This window comes from Ursus americanus, chromosome 22 (genome assembly GCF_024610735.1).
Source record: "Ursus americanus isolate L20-20 chromosome 22, mUrsAme1.1.p, whole genome shotgun sequence".
Classification (NCBI taxonomy): Eukaryota; Metazoa; Chordata; class Mammalia; order Carnivora; family Ursidae; genus Ursus; species Ursus americanus.
This window is the reverse complement of record NC_142148.1, coordinates 54,915,774-54,938,628: the sequence shown is the minus strand read 5'-3', so window position 1 is coordinate 54,938,628 and position 22,855 is coordinate 54,915,774.

Below are 22,855 nucleotides of genomic sequence, written 5' to 3'. Positions count from 1 at the left end.
TTGATGACCACTGAGTAATATATAGAATTACTGAATCACTCTATTGTACATCTGAAACGAATGTAACACTGTATGTTAGCTCTACTGGAATTAAAATAAATTTAAAAAAAGATTTTTCTTTCAGGAACCTCTTTAAAAAACCTTTTCCTGTGCACTGTGCATAAGCCCTACTTGGGAGGATTCACTCTACAATAATTATTCACTTCATGCCTGAAATTCAGATTTCACTGAGTTCTTACCGTGGATCCCAGCCCACGGGAACCATGGTCCTTTTCTGTCCAGTCTCATCACCTATACATTCAACATTGGAAGTAGAGACACATATCACTTCACAGTCCAGAAAGCTATTATTGTTTCTGTTTCAGTATGAGAGAGTCACAGACTTTGGGACAGGTTTCAGAGCAGGTTTATTATGGATCCTGGATCTCTCTTCAATGTTCATTGCCTGGATCCATTTGGCTAATAGGTTCCCTGTGGATGGGCTTGCTTCCAAGCCCATACATGGAAGATGGAAAGGTGGGTGGGCTTGGTGCGGGACAGGAAGAAGAACAAAAACAGACAAGGGTCCGACCCCTCGCCTGATCCAGGAACTGCTACGGGAGAGGGTACAGGTGGTAGAATCCATGCGAAATTCCAAGGTCACCAGCTGAACACAGGAGGTACAGGTCAAGGGATCTGGAGATGCAGGGGTTGAAGGCTGCTCTGAGCTACCTCTGGGAGGAAGGGAGGGAAGGAATGAGAAGGAGACACTGCCTGCCCCTGGCCCATGCCAGTTGCCCACAGCTCTGACGCTCATCAGTCGACACAGCTGACACAGCCTGGGCTCAGGAGGGACTGGCTCAGGTCCCTCAATCCTCAGTGGGACATTGGGCCCCAGGGCTCAGAGACATGCTGAGGGAGATGAGAGGGAAAGCTGCCCCACCCAGGTCATCCCCTCCTTGAGCAGATAGCCCTTCAGAACTGCTAAAAAAAAAAAACACACTAACGGGGTTGAAAGACATGCCATGGATGAACTAAGGCATAGAGATATGTAAAATAACATTCATTTTTAAGTTCAGAGCTGTCATCTCAGGAAGTGGGGAGAGCTTCCCTGAAGAAGACTGAGGGGAGTGCAGGCCATGCTGAAAAGGGAGACATGGCTCTCCTGATTGGGGACCTGCAGCCCCCTTCCAGGGCAGGGCAACATCCTCGCATCACACGAGATCCTGGAAGTGTTCCATCAGGGTCAGATGTTTGTATCGAGAAGGCTACCCTGGCATCGGTCTGCACAGGGCACCAGGGACGAGGGCCAGATGGAGGACGGACAATACCCCGGAGGCCATGGGGCAAGAGCAGAGGCACATGACCTTGAAGATGATGATGAAAAGCAGGAGGTGGCAGCATGGAGCCGGCCCGAAAGTACAATGGGAGCAGTGCCCACAGCTACACTGACTGGGTGCCTTCTGTGCCCAGTGTGGCTGACTTCAGTGGGCTCCAGACTAGTCCTGACCACAATTCTAGGAATTGTGCACCAACCCCGGCCTCCTCTCCCCTTGCAGGTGATAGGAATCACGGTCACAGACCCTGGTCAGCTTTCGTGGAAACTAAGCAGTGGCTCCCCCGCACGCTGCACCTCTGGTGGTGGTCCAGTGCGACCATCGTGCCTGGCCAGACACTGATGTCTACCTGTCTCCACACAAATCCACAGACAGGAGGGTGTCTCTGAATTCCACAGCACCTGATAAGACAGATCCACAGAACCCAACACCCAGTGGGTCACTCGGGACCTCACCTATGGTCATGGAGCTTACCATACCCTATTTCTGTCACTTCCCACAGAAAGCCTGGTTCTGATCGCCCACAATAACATACATCCTGGTTGCTGACCTGGGGTCATGCCATGAACCCACATGGCATCTTTCTTTAAGTGAAGGCTATGCCTACACCTCCTAGAAAATATTTCTAATGAAGTACAAGTCCATCAGGACTATGGTGTGAACGGTAGCACACAGCCTGCATGGTAGTAGGCAGTAATTCTAACAAGCGTTAACTCCACCCCCCGTCTCACAAAACCTTCCTCCATCCCCACTGAACTCATGGTCTGCCCTCAAAAAACCCTCCAGGAAACAAACCTTTCATCTGAATGCTCTCTTCACCTTCTGCTTCAAATCTTGTCCAACCACTATAATATGAAACTAGAAATCAGTCTCAAGAAAAAAATGGGACAGTCAAAAATTGGTGGAGATTTTTGGGGCCGGGGTGGCTCAGTCATTAAGGATCTGCTTTCAGCTCAGGTCTTGTTCCCAGGATCCTGGGATCTAGCCCCAAATCAGGCTCCTTGCTCAGTGGGAAGCCCACTTCTCCCTCTCCCACCCCCCTGCTTGCGTTCCCTCTCTCGCTGTCTCACTCTCTGTCAGATATTTAATAATCTTAAAAAAAATATGTGGAGATTTAACAACATGCTACTGAACAACCAACAGTCAAAGAAGAAATCCAAAAAATTTTAAAAGTACCTTGACACTGATGAAAAAGACAACCTACAAAAGCTTATGGGATGCAGCAAAAGTAGCATTATGGGGGACATTCATAGAAATTCAAGTCTTCATCAATCCATGAGAATGCTCTCCAATAAACAACCTGATTTATGTGGTAAAGAAGTAGAGAAAAACAAACAACAAACAAAGCCCCAAATTAGTAGAAATAAGGAAATAAGAAAAAGGAATGCATAAATAAATCCAACGGAGTCTAAAAAGACAAAAAAAAAACCCACAAAACAATGAAAATGAGAGCGGTCTTTTTTGGAAACATAAACAAAACTGACAAACTTAGCTAGACTCACCAAGAAAGACAGAGGACTCGAATACAATCAGGAAAGAAAGATAATTGATTCCTGTCTCATATCAAAATCAAAAGAACTCTTCAACCTTGGTCACAACAACTTCTTGCAAGCCACGTCTCTAAAGGCAAAGGAAATAAAAGCAAAAAATGAACTATTGGCACTTCATCAGGATAAAATGTTTCTGCTTGGCAAATCAAATGATCAAAAACAAAATGGAAACCTATGAAATTGAATAAGATATCTGCAAATGATATTACAGATAAAGGGCTGGTATCCAAGATCTATAAAGAACTCCTCAAACTCGACACCCAAAAAATGGGCAGAAGACACAAAGAGATACTTCTCCAGAGAAGACATACAAATGGCCAACAGACACATGAAAAAAAGTTCCACATCACTTGCCATCAGGCAAATACAAATCAAAATGACAATGAGATACCACCTTACACCAGTTAGAATGGTTAAAATTAACAAGGCAGGGGGCACCTGGGTGGCACAGAGGTTAAGCGTCTGCCGTTGTCTCAGGGCGTGATCCTGGCATTATAGGATCAAGCCCCACATCAGGGTCCTCCGTTATGAGCCTGCTTCTTCCTCTCCCACTCCCCTGCTTGTGTTCCCTCTCTTGCTGGCTGTCTCTATCTCTGTGGAATAAATCAATAAAATCTTGAAAAAAAATTAACAAGACAGAAATAAAAAAAAGTCAGAGAGGATGTGAAGAAAGGGGAGCCCTCTTACACTACTCGTGAATATTCAAGTTGGTACAGCTACTTTTGAAAACAATATGGAGGTTCCTCAAAACGTTAAACACAGTGCTATCCTACGACCCACCAATTGCACTACTGGGTATTTACCCCATAGACACAGAGTAATGAAAAGAAGGGGCACCTGTATCCCAATGTTCATAGCAGCAATGTCCATAATAGCCAAACTGTGGAAGGAGCCAAGATGTCCTTCAGCAGATGAATGGACAAAGAAGATGTGGTTCATCTATACAATGGAATATTACTCAGTCATCAGAAAGGATGAATACCCACCATTTGCACCAACGTGGATGGACCAGGAGGGGATTATGCCAAGTGAAATTAAGTCAAGCTGAGAAAGACAATTATCGTATGGTTTCACTCCTATGTGGAATGGAAGGAATAGCATGGAGGACATTAGAAGAAGGAAGGGAAAAGTGAAGGGGGGAGAGAGAGGGGAAGATGAACCATGAGAGACTACTGATACTGGGAAACAAACTGAAGTTTGCAGAAAGGGAGAGGAAGGGGAATGGGTTATCCTGGTGATGGGTATTAAGGAGGGCACGTGTTGGGGCGCCTGGGTGGCACAGCAGTTAAGTGCATGCCTTCGGCTCAGGGCATGATCCCGGCGTTATGGGATCGAGCCCCAAAAGAGGCTCCTCTGCTGTGAGCCTGCTTCTTCCTCTCCCACTCCCCCTGCTTGTGTTCCCTCTCTCGATGGCAGTCTCCATATCTGTCGAATAAATAAATAAATTCTTTTTTTTTTAAAAAAGGAGGGCACATGTCATAATGAGCACTAAGTGTTATATGCAAACAATGAATCATGGAACACTACATCAAAAACAAATGAAGACTGTAGGGTGACTAACATCATTTTAAAAAAAGAGAAAGATATGAAATCCATACAGGAAATCTGTCAGTATTTGTAAATGACATGAAATCCCGAAAGATTCCACACACACACACACACACACACACACACACACACACACACACACACAAATGTTAGAATAAACAAATTCAAGAAAGCTGCCGGATATAAAATCAATATACAGAGACCTGTTGTCTTTATTTTTTTTCAGATTTTATTTATTTATTTGAGAGGAAGAGAAAAACCACATGCAGGGGGAGTGTAGGAACGAGGGAGAAGCAGACCCTCGCTAAGCGGGGAGCCCAACACGGGGCTCAATCCCAGAACTCTGGGATCATGACCTGAGCTGAAGGCAGACGCTTCACCTATGGGGCCACCCAGATGACCCAACTTCTTGCATTTCTGTATACTGATGACACACTTTCACAAAGAGAAATTAAAAAAGAAATGCCATTTCACTAGAGGAGATAATGCTTAGTGAAATAAGTCAAGAAGAGAAAGACAACTATCATATGATTTCTCTCATCTATGGAACATAAGAACTAGAATGATCAGTAGGGGAAGAAAGGGATAAAGAAAGGGGGGGTAATCAGAAGGGGGAATGAAACATGAGAGACTATGGACTATGAGAAACAAACTGAGGGCTACAGAGGGGAGGGGGGTGGGGGAATGGGATAGACCGGTGATGGGTAGTAAGGAGGGCACATATTGCATGGTGCACTGAGTGTTATACACAACTAATGAATCATCGAGCCTTACACTGAAAACCGGGGATGTACTGTATGGTGACTAACATAATATAATAAAAAATCATTATTAAAAAAAAAAAGAAATGCCATTTACAATTGCAACAAAAAAAATCTAGGAATAAAAGTAACCAAAAATGAGAAAGACATAGTACACTCAACATATGGCAGAAAAGAAATGAAAAACGTGTGTGTCGAGGGGTGCAGAATGTATGGGTCAAAGATTTGGAAGGCAACACAAACAAATGGAAGCATACGCCGTGCTCCTTAACTAGAAGAGTTAATTATGTGAACATGTCCATTGTACCCAAATCAATCGACAGATGTGATGAAATCCCTATCTGAATTCCAGCGACATTATTCGAGGAAATAGAAAACAGTCCTCAAACTTGTATGGAATCACAAAAGACCCCAAATACCCAAAGGAAACTGGAGAAAGAATGGTGCAGTCAACAAACTCCTGGATTTCAAGCTAGATTACAATGCTGTTGTCATCAAAACAGGATGGTACTGGCATAAACACAGACACCAGGTCAGTGGAACAGAACGGAAAGCTCAGAAACTTACCCACACGTAGATGATCCTAACTTATGACACAGCAGCAGAAGATATGCCATGAGGGAAGGACTGTCCCTTCAGTGGGCAGTAACAGGCAAACTGGACACTACATGCAGAAGAATATAACTGGGTCACTTTCTTACACCACACACAAAATTTTTAATGGATGAATGATTTGAATATAAGACCTGAATCCATAAACCTCCAAGAAGACACAGGTACTAAGTCTCTCGACATTACTTTTGGCAAAGAGTCTTCAGATTGGACACCAAATGCAAAGGTAACAAAAGCAAAAATAAACAAGTGGAACAACATCAAACTGAAATCATCCACACGGCAAAAGACACCAGCAAAACTTAAAAGGCCACGGACCCAATAAGAAAAAAATATCTGCGAATCATATGTGTGAGAAAGGCTAATATCCAAAAAACACACAACACTCATACAAATCAAAAGAAACAAACAAACAAAAAAACTGTATAAAAATGGGGGGAATATGTGAATACATACTTTCCAAAGATGGCACACAGGTGCCAACAGACAGAAAAAGTTGTTCGACATCACTCATCATCGTCAGGGAAACATCAGTCAAACCCACAATCGGCTATCCCCTCACAACTGTTGGAACATCAATTGTCGAGAGACAGACACCAGGTGGGGTCAAGGGTGTGCAGACGAGGAGACACTGTGCACTGTTGGTGGGAATGGAAATTGGTGCAGCCACTGTGGCAAACGGTATGGAGGTTCCTGAAAAAATAAATACAACTACCACATGGCCCAATAATGGCTCTACTGAGTATTGATTCGGAGAACACAATAATACTGCCTCAAAAAGACAGATGCACTCCCATGTTCACTGCAGCATTATTCACAAGAACCAGAAATGGAAACACAGGCCTTGGGGGCCTTATGCCAAGTAACTCAGACACAGAAAGACCAATAACAGATGCTCTCATGTACATTCCACATGGAATAAACAAATACTGAACGCATAGATACTGAGAGCAGATTGGTAGGTGCCAGATTCGGGGATGGGGTGGTAGAAACGGGTGAAGGTGGTCAAAGTCTCAATGTTTGAGTGAGAAAATCCTACAGTCATGAAATGTTCTGTCCAGCATGGAGACTAAAACTAACCCCACAGCATGGGGTATAGGTTTCCCTGCTCTTCGAAAGTACAGGGCTTCTGAGAAACCTTGCACAGCAGAAATGGTGTCAAGAAGGAATGGCCATTAATTTACACGGAACAATTAGACAGTGTGCTCAGACTCCAAAATTCCTGCTCTTTGGCTTTTCTTAGGCCTCAGCACACAAGTTTCTAACGGAGGCCCAGCATAAATGAAGATAAAGCACAGCAGAGGCTCACAGACACCATTCAAAGTGCTGGTGTCTGGATGCGGAGAGCGGTTCCCAGCGGAAGGAGCTGGTTGGGGTGCACGCCGCCTCTGTCGTGCTTCTCCCCAAAACAGATGCTGAACGCGATTCTCACTGTTCACCTTTTTTCATAAGAGGGAAATCCTCTTCAGGTCTCTTCCTCTTACTGAAGCTGGGTAATAACGTAGTTCTTTCAAGAAAACCAAGTGTCTTACTGTGAACGTTTAAAAACTGGGGGATACGTGTACTTCAGCATTGCTGAGGGAGGAGATGTGAAAGGTTCTCCTAGACACAAACCTCAGGAGATCCACCAGGAAAGGCACCTTCCTCAGCATGCGGAACACGGACTAGCTCCTAACCCCTGAGAAACCCTCTCCTTCCCCTTGATCAGGACAACCCACAACAGCTGGGAGTTACCCCAATTCCTCCATTCTCCTGCTCCTAATAGCTAAGCCATCAGCAAATCCTGTGAGCTCCATCTTCAAAATGGACCCAGAATAGGTCTAACCACTCCATCCAAGGCCACCTGTCTGGTCCACAGTGCCTGAGTTCCTAGAAAAGCTTAGTCATTGACTTGCCCTGCCATCTTCAATCCTCTGTCATCTGTTCTCAACACTGTAGCCAGGATGGCCCAGTGAAACAGGGTCTCATGGGGTTATAGCCCTGGAATGGCTTTCTGTCACCCTCTGTCACCTCTCTGAGCTCATGTCCTAAGCTGTCTCCTGTGGCCACAGGGCCTTCTTGCTGCTCCTGGACATACCTGGAATTCTCCTGCCCCAGAGCCTTTGCACATGCTTTCCCTTCTGTTCAGAATGCTCTTGATGTGTTCTCACTCACCTTCGGAAGTCTGAATTGGAGTGACAGGAACAGAAGATGAGGCTGTGTGTTGGGTGAGGCTGGTGGCCCAGAAGAAGGTTCTCTGCCAGCTCTCTGCCTGTGCCTCACATGTCCTTACCCAGGAACTTGCACACAGCCCTCACCTGTCACAACTCTCACCCAGGAGAACCACAGCCACCCCTGGAGCCCACCCTGCCCACACCCTGCTGCAGAATGCATTCAGCTCTCCTCTGGGACCCCTGTCAGCTTTACCCAGACCTGGAACTCCCCCATCTCCTGCAAAGCTCCCGGATTCTTCCTCTTCTTCCAAAATCACACTGGCACAAGGCTTTCATGAGAAAGCCATAACGCTAACTACTGAAAGGTTCACACCTACTTTCCCCTTCCGTTGCCTTTCTCTTCACCTTCTTTCCTACCTATGCAAACTGTAACATATCAGTGGACCATGAGCATGCTATGAAATCTGAGTCTTTCATTGCAGCTTTCTGAGGACTCCTTATGTGATAAGAAACTAGTGTATCCTACAAAAGGGTGTTTTACAACTCTCATCTATAGAATAGTACAGCCCAATTCACTACAATTTTACCCCATTCTTCATGAAGCAGAACACTTTTTCCTTTCTTCTCTTACTTAAAATCCAGTTAGTTCACATGCCATGGAATATTCGCTTCAGCAGTAGGATTTAGTGATTCCTCACCTGCATACAGTACCCGGTGCTCATCACAAGTGCCCTCCTTAATACCCCTCACCCATTTAACTCTTCCCCCCCATGCCCCTGTCCTGAAACAACACTCAGTTTGTTCTCCAAGGTTGAGTCTATTTCCTTGTTTGCCTCTCTCATCACCCCTCCACTCTGTTCATCTGTTTTCTTTCTGAAATTCCACAAGCGTGAGAGCATAGGATATTTGTCTTTCCTCAATGATTTTGCTTAGCTTTATACATTGTAGATCCATCCACATCCTTGCAAATGGTAAGATTTCATTCTTTTTGAAGGTGGGTCATATTCCATTATATATATGTATCCCACATCTGCTTTATCCATTCATCAGTGCATGGCCTTTGGGATTCTCTCCATAGTTTGGCTATTGTGGACATTTCTGCTATAAACATCATGGTGCATGTTCCCCCTTTGAATCCGCATTTTTGTATCCTTTGGGGAAATACCTAGGAGAGCAATTGCTGGATCATGTGGTTGTGCAATGTTTAAGTTTTTGGGGAACCCCAACACTGTTTCCCAGACTGGCTGCACCACTTTGCAGTGCCACCAACAGGATGGGAGGGTTCCCCTTTAAGCAGAACATTATCTGCTAGCAATTTCATAAGAGGAAACAAAACCTCTGGGAGATGCACCCAGGGTCAGGCAAGCAGTTGCAGACTTCACCCCAAGGCTCCTGACGCCAAGCCCCTTGAAGCCACCAGCATGCCACTATCCAAAAGAATTCCCAGACTCTCCTTCTGACTCCACCACCAAAGAAACTACAGAGAGAATATGGCACCTCAAAATATCGAGATAATACATTTAGTAAAACTAGAAAGTCAAGCTCAACTTTTAAACAGGAACAGGCTGCTTTGGATAATTTTCAATTTTCCCTCCACCCTAATTTTAACTCTTCTGATGAATAAACTAATCAATGATGAAACATCACCTTTGTCAAATTACATCATCCAAGTCTGTATCAGATGAAAAAAGCCACCTAACTCTAGATGCTGGCCACTCAACCATATCTTAGGCTCAATTGAATAAACACTGTTGGATGAAGGAACAAATTAGATGTTACAAACAGGCACAGAGTGAATCTCACCTTCCCTTTCTAATAAAAGGGGGTTCCCAGGAAACAAATGGTCAAAATACATTTGTAAGCAATAAATGGACAGAGAAATTGTGATCCCCTGCAACGTTCTACCAGCAGGGAAACTAAGTAATTCTTGCACCAAACCCAGAATGCTGACAGCTACTTCAATTTTACTTTGTGGCTCAACTAGAGAAAAGAGAAAAGCCCAGATGGTTTTGGGATAATGAGAGTTTTTACCTCCAGCCCTGACATAGATAGGACATTTTGCCAAACATACCTGTGCTTTCTCTGAACACTGGCATTCTGTGACAAGCTGCCTCGCTGACTCTGATGCTGACGTTCAAAACCTCGGGTGTCTTGGAGCCAGAGCAGAGAAGTGTTGTCAGCTGTGGAGAAGAAGGCACCTCTGACCTAAAGCCTGCACACCTGCTTCAGTTTCTGGGTGAAGGGGCAACACATACTTGTTGTTTAGCAGTAATTATCTTCATTCTCAATAGACCAATGACCTTGCCTTTTCTGGAAAGCAGACTTACTCTTCTAAAGAAACCCTCAATTCGTCTATTCCCAATGGAACTAGAGTGGAACATTTATTTCTCACTTAAATAGAAAACACTGTTATTGTCAACATTGTGTGAATGAACTTTTAAAAACATTTTAGAGAGAAAGGAAGAGACCTTTATTCAAACCCAAGTCAGGACAGCTGCCTGGGAGACACAATCTTCACCAAGAAGGGAGTGCTCCGGGGAATGAACATTTGGGGCAGGGTTATATATTTTTTTCTATTTTGTTTTACGTGCAGAGTTGCACACCACAATGAGGATCTTCTTAGATTCCAGAAAGTGACAGACTCTTTCTTATGTTTTCAGTATGTACATGTCAGTATGACTTTAATCTTATGGGAGACAAAGAGGTTCTTTATTTTTTCTTATCTTTATGTTGGCATTTTTGGTTATTGTTTTCTTCTCGAAGCAGATGTACAACATGTGCTTGGGGCAGAAACAGGCCCCATGCTTTGAGGTTTTGCCCAGTCATTTTGAGCCAGTAAAATGTTAAAGGATAGCTTCCCTGGGAGCGCAGGATCAGGGCCCACAGATGATATAAGATAAAAATTACTTTTATCATTATAATTTGTCCTAAATGGAGAAATTCGAGACAAAAGCACCTTTCAGAAGAGTACCAAGAAATCAAAATGATGCCCACAGAAGGCTACCTGCTCCATGGTCAGCACAGGTAACAGAAGTGTTCACAGTCTCTGGACTCCTGCCCTTCTCCTGCCCAAATCTCTGAAGCACACAGACCACTTAAAATCAGAATTTTAGAACTGCTAGAAACCTTAGAGATGTCTGGCACCATTCCCTTGGACTGCAGAATAAAACACAGTAGCTCGTTGTCACAAACTAATTTCAACATGAAGTGCCCCCTGGATGCACTAAGTTCTTTCTCTGCAAATGTTGACTAATGTAAGTCACAGTCATACCATATAAAAACTACGATGGCTGGGAAGTCATCGTAGGTAAGGGAATATCTTAGCCATGTTTATAAGCATTGGCTCACGTTGTAGAAGAGGCTGAGCTGAGTGTATTAAATACTATTTCAGACCTGTTTTACAGCACCCTCTGAACATATCAGAGCCTGAATCGACTAAAAAAGATAGTTGGTTTCAGTAACTTTAATACCAGGAAAATATTATACTGTCTGTATTCCTTAGGATCTTTGAGTATCTTACCCACAGGTCCTCCACTGAGATAATGATCTTAATGATCACCATGGGCAGAGGTGAAAAGGCCCGCTGAATTCGTTCCAGTTGTCCACATGACAAGAAAATCCTGATACTTGATAGGTTTCCAGATCGAGAAGACCAGACATAAGAGGGAAATAGTAGCCTGTATGAAACAACAAGGGATTTGGAGTCAACTTGGGGATCCCACTTAGGTTTCTGACACTAAAATCCTCTGTGACTCATATCATCTGAGTCCCTGTCTAACCGTCTGAAAATGTGTCTAAAAATATATAAACCCTAGTTTGTAGTTTAAGAGGCAGAATGCTACAAAGAGCCAGTATAATGTCTCTCAAGAACAGGTGCTCAGGAAGCCATAATTGCTATTGGGTCTATTTCTTTTCCAGAAGAAAGAACACATGTTGAATCCATATTCCTAATAGATGACTCACCAGATCATTTTCAAATCTGAAGGAAGGCCAAGAAGTCACTCTTGTGTCATATTTCACTCAGAAATCATGTTGTTAGACTGGTGAGGATGATACGATAGCAACGTCATCACTAAGAGTGGGGAGCTTCCGATTTCCATACGGCCATGTTGACCCCCTTAGCTCAGAGCCACCAGAAAGGGCAGCTGGGGAGGGGGCACCATCATCACTATGAGTAGGGAGCTTCCCATTTCCATATGGCCATGATGACCCCCTTAGCTCAGGGCCACCAGAAAGAACAGCTGAGGGGGACCACAGGCCAAGGCTGCCAGGTGTGGCTGGGGCAGGCAGAACTCTGACTTAAGGCTCAGCTCCTGTCTAGGTTATTATAATGCTCTTCACAAAGAAAGTGCCATTGTGTGTGAGCCCTCATGTAGAAAAGGTTCAGAATTTCCATTGAGATTCCCTCTCTGACCTTTAGGATATGTAGCAAAGTTCCATTTAATTTTTAAACATTGAAGGACTTCCTGGATTTCTTTTCGCTATGACTGTGGCTCAATTCCCCTGTGGTCTAAGAATAGAATATAGTTAATTTCAGGGTTTAACATTTGTAGGCTTGCTTTGTGGCCCCACCTATCATCTATTTGGGTAAAGAGTCTATGACCACTTGAAAATAATGTATTCTGCACTTATTATGGAATGTTCCCTATATGTCAATTAGGTCACATTTGTTACCAATGTTTTGTCTGCTTTTTCTGTCAGATATTGAGAAAGGTATATTAAAATCTTCAAACAATGCTGCTCTATTCAACGTGGCATCAGAGAATCTACCAGTGTATTAAGGCAAGAGAAACAAAAAGTATAAGAATTGAGGGGATAATTGTGACTATTCACAGATAATACAATTGTGTACCTAGAAAATCCAAAACAGTCTATAAATACCCTATTAGAATTAAAAATGCTATTTATAATGATAATAATAATAATAATAATAATAATAATAATAATAATAATAATAAAAGAAGTTTCCTAGTAAACAGATGGTCAAAATACATTTGTAAGCAATAAATGGACAGAGAAATTGGATTGTAGCTTCCCATTGGACAGTTTCTGAAAGAAAACGTAGAACCTGTCAATCTTGGGGTAGGACATAGGGTGCACTAACCATTTAAAAGAATTCAGTGGGACTTCATAAAAATGTGACATTTGTAAGCAATAAATGGACAGAGAAAATGGATTGTAGCTTCCCATTGGACAGTTTCTGAAAGAAAACGTAGAACCTGTCAATCTTGGGGTAGGACATAGGGTGCACTAACCATTTAAAAGAATTCAGTGGGACTTCATAAAAATATGACATTTCTCCTTATCTTATGACCATAAGAAAATGAAAAAGTGAACCGCAGGCTGGGAAGTAAAGATTTGCAATACACACACTGACAAAGACTTGTCAATAAAGAATTCCTGCTCATCAGCCATAGAAATTCTATTTATAAACGAATACTTCACAAAAGATTGACTGATGGCCAATAAGAACAGGAAAGGGTGCTCTACAGTATTATTTTCAGGAACAGCAAGGCCTTTCCTAAAATGAAAACATACACACAAACCAGTATTCCCGAGATGGATGACGTCCTTATTTCTGAGGACAGCTTGAAGAACAGACTAGCATCAAAGGAAAGTGATGGAATTCCTGACACTCAGAGGATGGACAATTGACCTCAAACTACAGTACAATTTCTAGGCATCATTCGGTCCTCTGAAGGCAGACAACTACCACACCCCTTCCTACACCACACAGGTTGCTTCCCAACCCCTACCATAAAAGAAGAAGTTGAGAAACAGATAGGACTAGTAGGAAATAGCAAAAATCACATGGGGGGATTATCCTGAAACACACTGATCACATAACTAGTGTAGGGAAGTGTAGGGAACTGACAAGGACAGAGACTCAAGACGTACTTCTTTGGGAAATGCTGTCTGAAATCATCACACGTTGGTACCAGCTAATGAGGGCTCTGAGCATACCTAGGGTTTGCTCACAAGGGTCTGCAACACCATCGCTGAGGACTGAAACTCTTCAAGACCTCAAAGCTTGCCTGATTGACTATTGGACTAAGAGATTCCCATGTTCTGAAAACAGATACCAACTCATTGAAAGGTTCACCTGGGCTCTCTCGGAGGCCCTACAAGAAGCTGAACCATTCACTGAACATCAATTACACACACACACACACACACACACACACACACACACACACACCTGTCATTTCAGCAATTAAACATTCAAAGTTCTTCCTACCTTTTCTTTTACAGATTGATATTTATACTCACATGAAATGTCATCATTTCTAATGAACACTGATGTCAAAATAGAGATCCATTGACACAATATTCACAAAATGGAACTTCCCTGCTGTAATTTTCAATATAGCATTTTTTAAAGTTCATACATATTTTAGGTTTTTGGTAACTTATACAGGAGAAGATCAGCATTGAAAAACTCTGAATACTGACAATGAGTTTGAAGCCTAGAGAACAAAAATTGTCCATTTCATAGATAATAAGGAACCAAAGGGAAAGCATGGAAGCTGTAGTCGAATAATTTTACACATGTGCATCCTCTATTATTCTACTACTGAGGGGCGTGTTTTATTACCACTATGCATGCATCAATTGTCTTCCACGTGCACCTGCACAGATATAATGAATTACTACAGTAGAATGAAATGTCTGGGAACTACTTGGCGGCATCTATAATGAACAATTCAATTTCGATCTTATATTTAGTGAACTTCCACTGTCTCTCCCTTTAGACAATGGACCCTAAACAGAAGGGGGAATGAACCACGAGAGACTATGGACTCTGGGAAACAAACTGAGGGCTTCAGAAGGAGAGCGGTGGGGGATTGGGTTGGGCCAGTGCTGGGTATTAAGGAAGGTACATATTGCATGGAGCACTGGGTGTTATATGCAAATAATGAATCACGGAACACTACATCAAAAACTAAGGAAATACTGTATAGTGACTAACATATCATAATAAAAAATTATTAGTAGAAACAATTAAAAGTAAAAAAAAAACCAATACAGGTTTTCTGTTTCAAGAACAATCACAATTGAGAAAAAACTAACTTCCAATCCATAAAGCAAAACACAGACCAAGTTCCATTTCACTCCCCTTTATTCACATTCTCTGTGTGGGTTCTAAGCTATTTCCCTACCTCCTTTCCTGCTGAGCAGGGAGCCTGGGCTCGATCCCAGAACCCTGGGATCATAACATGAGCCATCGGCACATGCTTAACTGGCTGAGCCAGCCAGGAGCCCAAGCCATGTTTTTCATAAGCAAAAGGACACTTTCTCACGATGCCTTCACATGACTTCACATGGTACCAGAGACCTGCATTTGCCTCTAGGAGGTTGCAGATGAAGGCAATTGCAAACTCTCACAGTGGTTTATCAAATACAATGACCTGCCTGGTGACAGTGAAACTCTTATGAGCCCACGAGAGGGTGCTGTGACACTCAGCTGTGGCTGGGCTAGCACAGAGAACCAAATCCATTTCCCTGCCTGATGTCTGTGAGGAACAGTTGCCCCCACTGTGAATGAGACCCTGACACTGAGCTGTCCAGAGATGGCCATCCTCACGGAGGATGAGGATAAAGAACAATGCCTGAGGAGACCTCATCTGTCTCTTTTATCTTTTCGTATTTTTGACAGTGGACAAATCACTGCCTAGGAGTCCCCAACTACCTTAGTCTCATCTGTGAATGACCAAGACGATTTACAAAACACTTGAGATTTTGACCTCACAAATGCCCACAACCACTTACCATAGGGATTCAACATTAAGCAAAGATACTGTTCGTTGGAAGAGAGGTCCTGCCCACTGTTGTTTCTCACTTATATGCTCATCTTCCTTACCTCATGGTAACATAACCACCTTGATTCCTGCTCCTGTCTTCAGGAAGGCTGATGTGACTTGAAGGGCATTACCCTGACATCCTTCTTTCTTAGCAATAAGATGTGGACATTTCCCTAGTCCTACACACCCAAAGTTGAATCGGAATCAGGATTGAGGAGGCTGATGAGAGTTGAAGGTGTTTTCCTGTACAGGGTGGTTTATTACCAATAAGGATGGGTCAGAGTCCTTGAAATTCCAGAACCTTTTCATTAATGCTTCCTACTCGTGAAAGGTGATGTATATTAGTCTTTCCCTGTATAGTGTGGTGACTCAGAGAAAAGTGCTTAGCCCTTTCGTCAGAATTCCACGACCACTTTGGGGCTGGCTTCCATATTCACAAAGGATGATGTTAGGGCTAAGAGGGTTCCTGTACACTGTTATTTCTTACAGATAAGTGTATGGCATTTTTGTTACATTGCCAGAATCACTTAGCACCGGGCTTGCCGGCCTCCTGGGGACAAACCCTAACCCTAGTTCGGCCCCCGAGTAGCCCCTCCCAAGTGGCCTGGCGCCACTTGCCAGGGATTGGGGACTCTCATATCCAAGTGCCGGATGTACCCTGTTGCCCTGCAGCAACCCGGGCCGCTAGGGTTGCCGCTGGTCATTCAGGGCGGGAGAACGGGCAGGGCCCTCCGAGCCCATGGCGACCTTCGATGGCCCCCCCATCCAAAACGCTTGAGCCCACGCTCCTGCTCCTCAGCGCCCTCACCTCGGCCCACCCCTCCGCTCCCTGCAGAGCCGGCAGATGAGACCTGCCCTCCTCCTGGAGGCTACCCATAACTCTAGGTTGGTCCCTGATGGGCCCCTCCAAAGGGGCCTGGCACCGCAATGCCTGGGATTGGGGACACCCGAGCCCCAACGCCGGACTCACCGTGTCGCCCCGCCGCCACCCGGGCCACTAGGAGCACTGTCGGTCATTCAGGGAGGGAGAACGGGCAGATCCCTCCGAGCTCCTGGTGACATTCGAAGGCCCCGCACCAAAACGCTTGGGCCCATGCTCCCGCTCGCCTATGCCCTCACGTCAGTCCGCCCCTCCGCTCGCAGCACAACTGGTGGATCAGGACTGCCAGCCTCCTGGGTGTTACCCTAACCTTTGGTGGGCCCCCGAGGGGCCCATCCCAGGTTCCTATTGCCACAACACCTGGAATTTGGGACTCCATAGCCCCAGCACCTGACTCACCCTCCCGCCCTATTGCCACCTGGGCTGCTAGGGGCGCCGCCGGTCATTCAGGGAGGGAGAAGGGGCAGGGCCCTCCAAGCCACCAGCGACCTTAGAAGGCCCCCTGCACCAAAACGCTTGGGACCACGCTTCTGCTCTCCAGCGCCCTTACCTTGGCCCTCCCCTCCGCTCACCGCACAGCTGGCGGATCGGGCCTGTGGGCCTTCTGGGGGCTAACCCGAACCCTAGGTCGACCCCTTCGTGGCCCCTCCCAAGGGGCCTGGTGCCGCAACGACAAGGATTGGGGACTCCTGAGCCCCAGCGCCAGACTCACCATGCCCCCCACTGCCACCTGGGCCACAAGGGGCACCACCGGTCATTCAGGGCGGGAGAACAGGCAGGGCCCTCTGTCCCCAGTGACTTTCAAAGACCCCCGCGCCAAAGCGCTTGGGACCACGCTCCTGCTCGCCATCGCCCTTACCTTGGCCTGCCCCTCCGCTCGCTGCACAGCCAGCGGATCGGGCCTCCCAGCCTCCTGGGGGATAACCCTAACCCTAGGTAGGCCCCCTAGGGGCCCATCCCAAGGAGCCTGGCGCAGCAACGCCGGGGATTGGGGACTACCGAGCCCCAGCGCCAGACTCACCCTGCTGCTCCGCCACCACCCAGGCCACTAGGGGATCCGCCGGTCATTCAGTGCGGGAGAACGGGTAGGGCCCTCTGAGCCCCTGGAGACCTTTGAAGGCTCCCCGCAACAAAACGCTTCGGCCCACGCTCTCGCTCGCCAGCGCCCTTACCTCTGCCCACCGCTCCACTCGCCACACAGCTGGCGGATAGGGCCTGCCAGTCTCCTGGGGGCTAAACCTAACCCTAGGTCGGCCCCTGAGGGGCCTGTCCGATGAGACCTGGCGCCACAACACCTGGGATTACTGACCCCTGATCCCCAGCACCGGACTCACCGTTCCGCCCCACCGCCACCCAGGCGACTAGCTGCACCGCTGGTTCAGGGCGTGAGAACAGGCAGGGCCCTCCGAGCCATGGGCGACCTTCGAAGGTACCCCGCATCAAAACGCTTACGCCCATGCTCCCGCTTGTCAGCGCCCTCACCTTGGCCCGCCCCTCCACTCACTGCAAAGCTGGCCCATCTGGCCTGACGGCCTCCTGGGGGCTAACGCTAACCCTAGATTGGCCCACAAGGGGCCCCTCCCAAGGCACCTGGTGCTGCAACGCCGGGGATTGTGGACCCCTGAGCCCCAGCACCGGACTCACCTTGCTGCCCCGCCACCAACTGGGCCGGTAGGGGCGCCACCGGTCATTCAGGGAGGGAGAATGGGCAGGGCCCTCTTAGCCCCTGGCGACCTTCGAAGGCCACTCGTGCCAAAACGCTTGGGCCCATGCTCCCGTTCGCCAGTGCCCTCACCTTGGCCCTCCCTTCCGCTAGATGCACAGCCAGCGGATCGGGCCTGCCGGCCTCCTGGGGACTATCCCTATCCTTAGTTCGGCCCACTAGGGGCCCTTCCCAAGGGGCCTGGCTCAGCAATGCTGGGGATTGGGAACCCCCGATCCCCAGCGCCAGACTCGCCCTACTGCCCAGCTGCCACCCGGGCCTGTAGGGGCGCCGCTGGTCATTCACGGTGACAGAACGGGCAAGGTCCTCCGAGCCCCTGGCTACCACTGAAGTCCCCCCACGCCAAAACGCTTGGGCCCTCGCTCCCGCTCGCCAGAGCCCTCACCTCGGCCCGCCCCTCCACTTGACGCACAGCTGGCGGATAGGGCCTGCCGGCCTCCTGGGGGCTAACCCTAACCCTAGTTCGGTCCCAAATGGGCCCCTCCCAAGGGGCCTGGGGCCACAACGCTGGGGATTGGGGATCCCTGTGCCCCAGCGCCGGACTCACCCTGCCGCCCCTTCGCCACCCGGGCCGCTAGGTATGCCGCTGGATATTCAAGGCTGGAAAACAGGCAGGGCCCTTTGAGCCCCCGGCGACCTTCAAAGGGACCCCGTGCCAAAATGCTTGAGCCCAGGCTCCCCCACGCCAGCGCCCTCACTTTGGCCCGCCCCTCCGCTCACCGGATAGCCGGCGGATCAGGCTCGCCGGCCTTCTGGTGGCTAAACCTAACCCTAGGTCGGCCCCCGAGGGGCCCCTCCGATGGGGCCTGGTGCCACAACGCCTGGGATTGCTGACCCCGAGCCCCAGCGCGGGACTCACCGTGCCGCCCTGCCGCCACCCGGGTTGCTAGGAGCACCATCGGTCATTCAGGGTGGGAAAACAGGCAGGGCCCTCCGAGGCCCTGGTGACCTTTGAAGACACCCCCGCGCCAAAACGATTGGGCCCAAGCTCCTGCTCCCCGTGCCCTCACCTCGGACCACTCCTCCGCTCACCACACAGCTGGCGGATCGGGCCTGTGGGCCTCCTGGGGGCTAACTTAACCCTAGGTCGGCCCCCAAATGGCCCTTCCCAAGGTCCTTGCACCGCAACGCCGGGCATTGGGGACCCCCGAGACCCAGCGCCGGACTCACCCTGCCGCCCTGCTGACACCAGTGCCGCGAGGGGCGCCGTCGGTCATTCAGGGAGGGAGAACGGGCAGGACCCTCTGAGCCCCTGGCAACCTTCGACGGACCCTCGCTACGAAACTTTGGGCCCATGTTCCCGCTCGCCAACACCGTCATCTCAACCCGCCCCTCCGCTTGCCGCACAGCCAGCAGATCAGGTTTACCGGCCTCCTGGGGGTAACCCTAACCCTAGGTCGGCACCCGAGGGGGCCCTCCCAAGGGGCCTGGAGCCGCAACGCCGGGGATTGGTGACCCCCAAGCTGCAGCGCCAGACTCACTTTGCTGCTCCACCGCCACCGAGGCCGCTAGGGGCCCCTATGGTCAATTAGGGCGGGAGAACAGGCAGGGCCCTCCTAGTCCACGGCGACCTTCGAAACCCCCCCAGGCAAAACGCTTCGGCCAACACTTCCTTTCACCAGTGCCCTCACCTCGGTCCTCCCCTCCGCTCACCGCACAGCCAGCGGATCGTGTCTGCTGGCCTCCTGGGGGCTAACAGTAATGCTTGGTCGGCCCCCTAGAGCCCTTCCGAAGGGGCCTGGCACCGCAACGCCGAGGACTGGGGACCCGAGCCCCAGCGCCAGACTCACCCTACTGCCCCTCCTCTAACTGGGCCACTAGGGTTGCCACCTGTCATTCAGGGCAGAAGAACGTGCACGGCCCTCAGAGCACCTGGCGACCTTCGAAGGACCCCCCCCGGCGAAAACTCCTGGGCCCATGCTCCCACTTGCCAGCGGCCTCACCCCCGCCTGACACTCTGCTCACTGCACAGCTGGCGAATCGGGCCTGCCGGCCTCCTGGGGGCTAACCCTAACCCTAGGTTGGCTCCCAAGAGGCCTGGCACCACAATGCCGGGGATTGAGTACCCCAGAGCCCCAGCGCCAGACTCAACTTGCCGACCCCAGGCCACCCTGGCCGATAGGGGCGCCGCGCATCATTCAGGGCAGGAGAAAGGGCAGGGCCCTCTGAGCCACTGGCGACTTTCGAAGGCCCCCCGCGCCAGAACGCTTGAGCCCACGCTCCCGCTCGCCAACGCCCTCACCTCGGCCTGCCCCTCCGCTCGCCGCACAGCTGGCGGACCGGGCCTGCTGGCCTCCTGGAGGCTAACACTACCCCTAAGGCAGCCACCGAGGGGCCCTTCCCAAGGGGCCTGGCGCTGCAGTGCCAGGGATTGGCGACCCCTGAGCCCCAGCCAGGACTCACTTTGCTGTCCCGCCACCACCCAGGCTGCTAGGGGCGCCGCCGGTCATTCAGGGCAGGAGAAGGGGCAGGGCCCTCCGAGCCCCTGGCGACCTTTGAAGGCCCCCTGCTCCAATATGCTTGGGCCCATGCTCCTGCTCGCCAGCACCCTTATCTCAGCCTGCCCTCTGCTCATTGCAGAGCAGGTGGATCGGGCCTGCCGGCCTCCTGGGCGCAAACTCTAAACCTAAGTTGGCCACTGAGGGGCCCCTCCCAAGGGGCCTGGCGCCACACGCCAGGGATTGGGGACCCCTGAGCCCCAGCGCCGACTCACCCTGCACCCTACCACAACCCGGGCCACTAGGGGCGCCACTGTTCATTCAGTGCGGAAGAAAGGGAAGGGCCTTTCGAGCCCCCGGCCACCTTCGAAGGCCCCCCACGCCAAAACGCTTGGGCCCACGCTCCCGCTCGCCAGCGCCCACACCTCGGCCTGCCCCTCCGCTCGCTGCACAGCCGGTGGATCAGGCCTCTTGCCTCCTGGGGGCTAACCCTAAACCTAGGTCGGCCCCCGAGGGGCTCATCCGATGGGGCCTGGCGCCACGTCTCTGATTGCTGAACCCCGAGCCGCAGCACCGGACTCACCGTGCCGCCCCACCGACACCCGGGCCGCTAGCGGCCCCGCCGGTCATTCAGGGCGTGAGAACGGGCAGGGCCCTCCAAGCCCCAGGTGACCTTCAAAGGCACCTCTGCCAAAATGCTTCAGCCCACACTCCCGCTCGCCAGCGCCCTCACCTCGGCCCGCCCCTCCACTCGCCACACAACTGGTGGATCAGGCCTGCCGGCCTCCTGGGGGCTAATCCTAATCCCAGGTCAGCCCCCGAGGAGCCCCTCCCAAGGGGCCTAGAGCCACAACACCGGGGACTGGGGACCCCTGAGCCGCAGTGTCAGACTCACCCTGCCAGACCGCTGCCACCCGGGCCACTATGGGCGCCGCTGGTCACTCAGGGCGGGAGAATGGGCAGGGCCCTCCGAGCCCCCGGCGACTTTCGAAGTTCCCCCACACCAAAAAGCTTGGGCCCGGGCTCACTCTCTCCAGCGCCCTCACATCGGCCCGTCCCTCCGATCACCACACAGCCAGCGGATCGGGCCTGCCGGACTCCTGGGTGCTAACCCTAACCCAAGGTCGGCCCCCGAGGGGCCCATCCTAAGGGGCCTATCTCTGCAACACCTGTAATTGGGGACCCCCGAGCCCCAGCGCCAGACTCACCCTGCCGCCCCACCGCCACCCGGGCCACTAGGGGCGCCGCCGGGCAATCAGGGCAGGAGAACGTGCATGGCGCTCTGAGCCCCCGGCGACCTTCGAAGGTCCCCAACATCAAAATGCTTGAGGCCACGCTCCCGCTCGCCAGCGCCCTCACCTAAGCCCGCCCAACCACTCGTCGCACAGCCGGCGGATCGGGCCTACTGGCCTCCTGGGGGCTAACCCTAAGCCTAGGTCGGCCCCCGAGGGGCCCCTCCCAAGGGGCCTGGCGCCACAACGCTGGGGACTGGGGACCCCAGAGCCCCAGCGTTGGACTCAACCTGCTGCCCCGCCGCCACCCGGGCCAGTAGGGGCGCCACCGGTCATTCAGGGCGGAGGAACTTGAAGGGCCCTCCGAGCCACTGGAGACCTTCGAAGGCCCCCCGCCCCAAAACGCTTGAGCCCACACTCCTGCTAGTCAGTGCCCTCACTTTGGCCTGCCCCTCTGCTCGCCGCACAGCCGGCAGATCGGGCCTGCTGGCCTCCTGGGGGCTAACCCTAACCCTACGTCGGCCCTGGAGGGGCTCATCCAATGGGGCCTGGTGCCACAACGTGTCTGATTGCTGACCCCCGAGCCGCAGCGCCAGACTCACCTTCCCGCCCCGCCAACACCCAGGCCACTAGTGGCGCCGCTGATCATTCAGGGTGTGAGAACGGGCAGGGCCTTCTAATCCCCGGACGACCTTCGAAGGCACCCGGCGCCAAAATGCTTGGGCCCACGATCCCGCTCCCCTGTGCCCTCACCTCGGCCTGCCCCTCCGCTCGCTGCACAGATGGCGGATCGGGTCTGCTGGCCTCCAGGTGGCCAACCATAACCCTAGGTTGGCCCCC